The sequence below is a fragment of the Scyliorhinus torazame genome, chromosome 4 (genome assembly GCF_047496885.1).
Source record: "Scyliorhinus torazame isolate Kashiwa2021f chromosome 4, sScyTor2.1, whole genome shotgun sequence".
Classification (NCBI taxonomy): Eukaryota; Metazoa; Chordata; class Chondrichthyes; order Carcharhiniformes; family Scyliorhinidae; genus Scyliorhinus; species Scyliorhinus torazame.
The window spans coordinates 227,498,799-227,506,210 of record NC_092710.1 but is presented as its reverse complement, the minus strand read 5'-3'; the positions used below and the strand labels follow the sequence as shown (position 1 = coordinate 227,506,210).

Below are 7,412 nucleotides of genomic sequence, written 5' to 3'. Positions count from 1 at the left end.
AACATGTAATTGGAATGTCTCTTAACCCATTCCCAACACTGTCAAGTGGTGAACATTCTATCATACTCCAGGCTTGTGCCTTGTAGATGATGGACAAGCTTAGTGAAATCCAGAGGTGAGTTACTCATCACAAAATTTCCAACCTCTGAGCTTCTCTTGTAGCCACAGTTAAGCTACCTCCAGTTAAGTTTCTGATAATTGATAACGCCCAGGATTTTGATAGTAGGGGCTTCAGCGATGGTAATGCCAATGAATGTCAAGGTGAGATGGTTAGATTCTCTCTTCTTAGAGATGGTCAGAGCCTGGTGCTGTGTAATGTGAATGTTACTTGCCACAAAAGATCTGTTCAGGGGAGGTGCAAATAGCTAAACAGCAGTCATCTGAATGCAACATAAGGGAACAAAGAAAGAAACAAGACAAGGTCAACCCAGCAAATGAAATATATACGACAAGATGGAGGCCTCCTGGACTCAACATTGAGTTGAACAATTTTAGATCTGAACCTCTGCCTTCATCTTGTTCTGTATATTTTGTTTTTGCTGTTTTGACCTTGTATTGTTTCTTCCTTTATCCCATCATGTTGCATTCAGATGGTTGCTATGTAGCCATACATGTCTCATTTGGACACATCTATTCCCATTACAGTATTACTCTCTTTAGCTTTTGCAGCATGGAATGTTTTGTTATTAAATCACTCCTACTTCTATCACAGACACTCCTTTTTGTTCTTCCTGCTCCCTCCCTCTTCCACTATTGCATTTCTATCTTTCTTCAGTTCTGATGAAAGGTCACCTTGACCTAAAATATCAACTCAGTTTCTCTCCATAGTTGGTGCCTGCAGCTGCTGAGTATTTTCAGCATTGTTTGCTTTTGTTTTTATTATAGCATTACAGACATCCTTGGCACATTTGGCAACCATGTGTACATTGTTGAGCACAACAGTAAAATGGGATAAGGTACTGCAATGCCTGAAACCTTCTTCTTGTTTCAAACCCTAAGAGATTTCCAGGTAACATTGTCTTTGTTCTGAGAACATTCCTTAATGGTGATTAAAGTTGTTACCTTTTACTGAGGAAAAGGCCAAGGTTTACTAAACTGCCATTATACTAAATAATGGCCTGTTTACACAATACTGCTGCATGCATTCATTGCACTGCAATGTTCATTGGAAGCAAATTGCCAATCCCTATTGTTTTTAACTGAACTGTCAAATCCTTTCAATCAGATAAAAACACAATAGTGGTACCAGCAACCACATGAGCTTACAATATGTGTAATTAAATGCAAGATGCTATGCTGATTGCAGTTCGATTGTAGTTTGTGCAATCTTACTTCGGTGTAAATCCACAAAAGTCTTGGAGCTATTGAATTAAGGAAAAATAGTAGCACTTCATTAATATGATCTCATTGAAACATATAGAATTCTTAAGGTACTTGATAGAATAAATGCTGAGAGGATATTTCCCCTCATAGGAGAGTCTAGGCCCAGAGGGCGTAGTCTCAGAATAAAGGGGTGACAATTTAAGACTGAGATGAGGAGGAATTTCTTCTTTAAGAGGGTTGTGAGTCTTTGGAATTCTATGCCACAGAGAGCTGTGGGGGCAGAGTCCTCGTGTATATTTAAGACTGAGATTGATAGATTCTTGATCAGTAAGGGAATTGAGGGTTACAGGGAAAGGGCAGGAAAGTGAACGTGAGGAACATTGGATCAGCCATGATTCTATTAAATGGCGAAGCAGGCTCGAGGGACCAAATGATATCCTCCTGTTCCTATTTCTTATAGTCCTGTGTTCATGAGGGTCAACTAAATGTTTTTGACATGAAGGCAAAACTTGCATAACAGCGATTCAAGCAGTTCAGAGAAGCATATGACATGAGCTGAACACAATTTTGCAATATTTATACACTTTTATGTTTGTTTGCTTGATAAGGGTATAATGTTATCTGACTGAAGAACTGCCACGCTTTAGTTTGTTACAAAGAACAGAAGGTTTGAATTGGCCATTCGAAATAGTCAAAAATGAATCTCCTAAACAGATAGCTGAGCTGACTGGGGATGTGTTCCTATACTCGGTGTGTGTACTGACATTGTAGGGGCAAGATTTCCTCTGTTCAATATTTCTAAAATAATTTGTAGACAATTGTACTGCATTTACAATTTTGACACAAATTCCAACCCGAGGAAATTTTCACATATAAATACAAGAAATGAATCAATACAGGGTGAGTGCCGTTAAACTTACTGTTTTGGTAGACAATTTTGAAGAATGAACATGATATAGGTGTCATACGATAATGAATCTGTCCTTTTAACTTTTAAAAGTGATATTCCATCACTGGCTTTATCTCAGTCTTGTCCATAATAACTAATACAACTCAGGGCAGCACGGTGGCGCAGTGGGTAGCACTGCTGCCTCACGGCACCGAGGTCCCAGGTTCGATCCCGGCCCTGGTTCACTGTCCGTGTGGACATTCTCCTGTGTCTGTGTGGGTTTCGCCCCACAACCCATTGCCCCTTAATTGGAAAAAAATAATTGGGTACTCTAAATTTTTTTTTAAAAAAAAGATAATCTCCCCCCAAACCATTACCTTCAATGCCTCCTGAATGTGGTCGCCACCACCTCCACATTTAGTTCAACTCCCATGTAGCCCTTAATTACTGACCACACCTTATCTGCCTCTGTTATATGGTATCAACCATCCATACGTGACCTTGGCCAATTGAAGATTTAACTCTAATGACTTTGGGTTACCCATAAATCTTTCTCAATGAATTCCTGATTGTTTGTTAATTTTGGTGTGGTGAATTATCACACTGAAGGCAGTAAAACGATTATTCACAGCCATGGGGAAAATCAGATTAGTATCTAGAAGTTAACAATATTTCCACAGCCTTAGAAACATGAAATGATGTAATTAATAACTGTGAAATTAAAAAAACTGATATCAAACTGCTGTTCTTTGTCATTTTATAGGTTACATCATTTGATGAGTTCCAGAATGTGTTGATCAGGCACATAACTGATAATCACAACAGTATGAGATCAGGGCTCCCAGATCCAAAGGGATTCATGTGCAGAGAAATTTTACTTTAAATTTGATCTGCACAAGAACAACACCCCACGTCCTTTTCCTATCAACCCTCTCCCAGTAGATGCAATCAAGAGTCAAGGACTATACATAATCCAGCTGTGAAAAACAACTAGCCATAAAAGAGGCACGATTTTATTATTTAGCAAATTAACACCACAATGGCAATAGCTCACAAAGTATTAAAGTTGCATTGTTTTTAACAGATGTTTATTCAACCAGTCCCAAGTCAGTGACAAACACAAGCGAGATAAATCAAGGCATGACGGTGCCAACCTGCTTTGAAATTGAAAGAATGGACTGCTATGATTTTCTTACCCATGGTATGAATAGTGTGATTTTGAATGGGTTGACCGATTTTTAATGGATCCTTCCAAAAAAGATCTATGTAAAAAGCAGCTTATATTTACTAACAGATATCTGAATAAGCAACCAGAAAAGATGCACAATCACACACAATGTCAACTACACGGGTGGCACGGTAGTACAGTACTTAGCACTGTTGCTTCATAGGGCCAGGGTCCCGTGTTCGATTCCCGGCTTGGGTCACTGCCTGTGCGGATTTTGCACATTCTCCCTGTGTCTGCATGGGTTTCCTCCAGGTGCTCCGGTTTCCTCCCATAAGTCCCGAAAGAAGTGCTGTTAGGTGAACTGGACATTCTGAATTCTCCCCCAGTGTACCCGAACAGGCGACGAGGGGCTTTTCACAGTAACTTCATTGAAGTGTTAATGCAAGCCTATGTGTGACACTAATACAGATTATTATTAACTAACAAGGCAGAAGTCCATATGACAGTCCATAGTCAATGGATGAAGAACTGCCCTTTGTCCTCTGATAGACCCCTTGATTTTTTTATTTTGTTAATGGAATAGTTTGGAATAGCCATGGCCATTGTTGTGTTATTCACCCTGGGGTAACACAGACTGCAACAGGATGCAGATGAACTGTAAAGCATACACCAAACGTAGGCGTTGGTTCAATACGATTTATTGAACTTCTGTAACAATGCACACAGCTGGCTGTGGGTTGACACTCTACTACTTTAAGTGTACTAACTCTAACTTATTAGACCAGGCTAGCTCTGATCCACGTGCAGAAGGTGCTGACTGATATATACACCCTGACTGTCACTACAGTTGTCACCAGTGGAAAGAGGCGGAGTGCTGATGCCTCGTGTGTTTTATAGTTGGAAGCCCCCCTCTGGTTTTCTGTCTGGTGATTGCTTGTGTTCTGTTCTGTATGTTGATTGGCTAACGTGGGTGTCTGTCACTGCCTGTTTTTGCCTCATGATGTGCATCGGTGCATATTATGACAGCCATTAGATAGTAAAACCAGTTATTATTACAATGCTCATACTGTTAATTGAGTTACATCAACTGAGCCCTTATGACTGGGTTGAATGCTACAGGTTTCAACTCCACATTAGGGCTTGAGCGCACCATTTAGATAAAAAGAATTCTGCAATGTCAGAACTTTTTTTCTTCAGACAATTGAATTACTTCCCCCATATGCTCAACCACTTTAACCCAATCTTAAATATGGATGCTTCTGAAATTAGATGACGAGTCCCTTATTGTCCCAAATCCTCAATACCAACAGTTTCAATATTGGCAATGCTGCATCAAAATTCTGTAAATCTCTACCTATCAGCACTGTGGGAGTACCTTTGCCACATGGCGTGCAGCAGTTCAAGAAGATGCCAAACACCAAAGGTAACTATTGAACTAAATAATGAGGCAGTGACAGGATGTATGTAAAGTTGGCTATTAAGCACAGAGCAGAAAATATGGAGGACAGCTTTTTTTCAGAGAGGAAGAAAGTATACAGTGAGATCCCTAGGGATTGCTAATGGGACCACTGCTCTTTCTGGTTCATACTGATGAGCTGGACATGGGTACAGAGTGTAACTACAAAGTTTTCAGATTATACAGAACCTGGAAATGTGGAAAACATTGGGGACGATAGTAACACATTTAATAATTTTTTAAAAATGTTTAAAAATAAATTTAGAGTACCCAATTCATTTTTCCAATTAAGGGGCAATTTAGCCTGGCCAATCCACCTACCCTGCACATCTTTGGGTTGTGGGGGCGAAACCCACGCAAACACGGCAAGAATGTGCAAACTCCACACGGACAAACGGGATCGACCTGGGACCTCGGCGCCGCAAGGCTGCAGTGCTAACCCACTGCGCCACCATGCTGTCCTAATAATTAATAATAATAATCTTTATTGTCACAAGTAGGCTTACATTAACACTGGAATGAAGTTACTGTGAAAATCCCCGAGTCACCACATTCTGGCGCCTGTTTGGGTACACCGAGGGAGAATTCAGAATGTCCAAATTACCTAGCAGCACGTCTTTGGGACTTGTGGGAGTAAACTGGAGCACCCGGAGGAAACCCACGGCAACACAGGGGGAAAGTGCAGACTCCGCACAGATAGTGACCCAAGCGGGAATTGAACCTGGGACCATGCCACTGTAAAGAAACAGTGCTAACCACTGTGCACCCATGCTGCCCATTTCCGATAGGCTGGTGAAATGGGCAGACACAAATTAATGTATTCAAGTCTCAAGTGATGCATTTTGGGAGGGAAAATGCCAACATTAAATATATGGTAACATTATCATAGAATTTACAGTGCAGAAGGAGGCCATTTGGCCCATCGAGTCTGCACCAGCTGTTGGAAAGAGCACCCTACACAAGGTCAACACCTCCACCCTATCCCCATAACCCAGTAACCCCACCCAACACTAAGGGCAATTTTGGACACTAAGAGCAATTTATCATGGCCAATCCACCTAACCTGCACATCTTTGGACTGCGGGAGGAAACCGGAGCACCCGGAGGAAACCCACACACACACTGGGAGGATGTGCAGACTCTGCACAGTGACCCAGCAGGGAATCGAACCTGGGACCCTGGAGCTGTGAAGCAATTGTGCTATCCACAATGCTACCGTGCTGCCCAAATTTTAAAGGCGATGTCGGAACAGAGAGACCTATGTGTATATGCTTTTTTCCCTTTATTCTTTCATGGATGAGCATGTTGTTGGCAAGTCCAGCCTTCGTTGCCCAGCCTTAATTTCCCTTGAAATAGAGTCATAGATGTCTACAGCATGGAAACAGGCCCTTCGGCCCAGCTTATCCATGCTGTCCAGTTTCTATCATTAAGCTAGTCCCACTTGCCTGCATTTGGCCCATATCCCTTTATATTCACCCTTCCCATGTAACTGTCTAACTGATTACAAAAGGACAAAATTTTACCTGCCTCTACCACTGCCTCTGGCAGCAAATTCTAGATGTTCACCACTCTCAGTGTGAAGAGATTTCCCCTCTGGTCTCTTTTGTATCTCTTCCCTCTCACCGTAAACTCTGCCCTCCAGTTCTAGGTTCCTCTACCTTTGGGAAAAGATGTTGACTATCTACCTTATCTATGCTCCTCATTATTTTATAGACCTCCATATCACCCCTAAGCCTCCTACGCTCCAGGGAAAAAAGTCCCAGCCTATCCAGCCTCTCCTTATAACTCAGACCATCAAGTTCTGGTAGCATCCTTGTAAATCTCTTCTGCACTCTTTCTAGTTTAACGTTTAACAATATCCTTTCTATAATAGGGTGACCAGAACTGAACACAGTATTCCATGTGTGGTCTTACCAATGTCTTGTACAACTTCAACAAGACGTCGCAATCCTGTATTCAATATTCTGATCAATAAAATCAACATGCTGAATGCCTTCTTCACCACCCTGTCCACCTGCGATTCCACCTTCAAGGAGCTATGAACCTATACTTCTAGCTCTCTTTGTTCTGTAACTCTCCCCAACTCCCTACCATTAACTGAGTAGGTCCTGCCCTAATTTGATCCACCAAAATGCAACATCTTACATTTATCCAAATTAAACTCCATCTGCCATTCATCGGCTCACTGGCCCAATTGGTCAAGATCCTGTTGCAATCTTACATAACCTTCTTCACTATCCACTATGCCACCAATCTTGGTGTCATCAAACTTACTAACCATGCCTCCTATATTCTCATCCAAATCATTTATTTATATATTATATATAACAAATAACAGTGGACCCATCTCTGGTCCCTGAGGAACACCGCTGGTCACAGGCCTCCAGTTTGAAAAGCAACCCTCCACAACCACCCTTCGGCTTCAGTCACCAAGCAAATTTTATATCCATAAGCCAATTTTGTATCCAATGATACAAAATGACTGGCTTGCGAGGCCATTTCATAGCACTGTTAAGAGTCGACCACATTGCTGTGGGCCGAGAATCAGATGTAGGCCAGACCAGGTAAAGACAGCA

At 41.6% G+C, this 7,412-nt stretch overlaps 1 long non-coding RNA gene across 1 annotated transcript in view; it reads left to right on the top strand.

Annotated features, from left to right (window-relative positions):
• The first annotated feature begins 884 nt into the window (after positions 1-884).
• Positions 885-7,412, top strand: part of LOC140411712 (uncharacterized) — a 69,121-nt gene continuing 62,593 nt past the window's right edge. Inside the window, exon 1 of the long non-coding RNA XR_011940960.1 lies at positions 885-1,009. This is a non-coding gene — a long non-coding RNA (uncharacterized lncRNA). The remainder of the gene's footprint in view (positions 1,010-7,412) is intronic.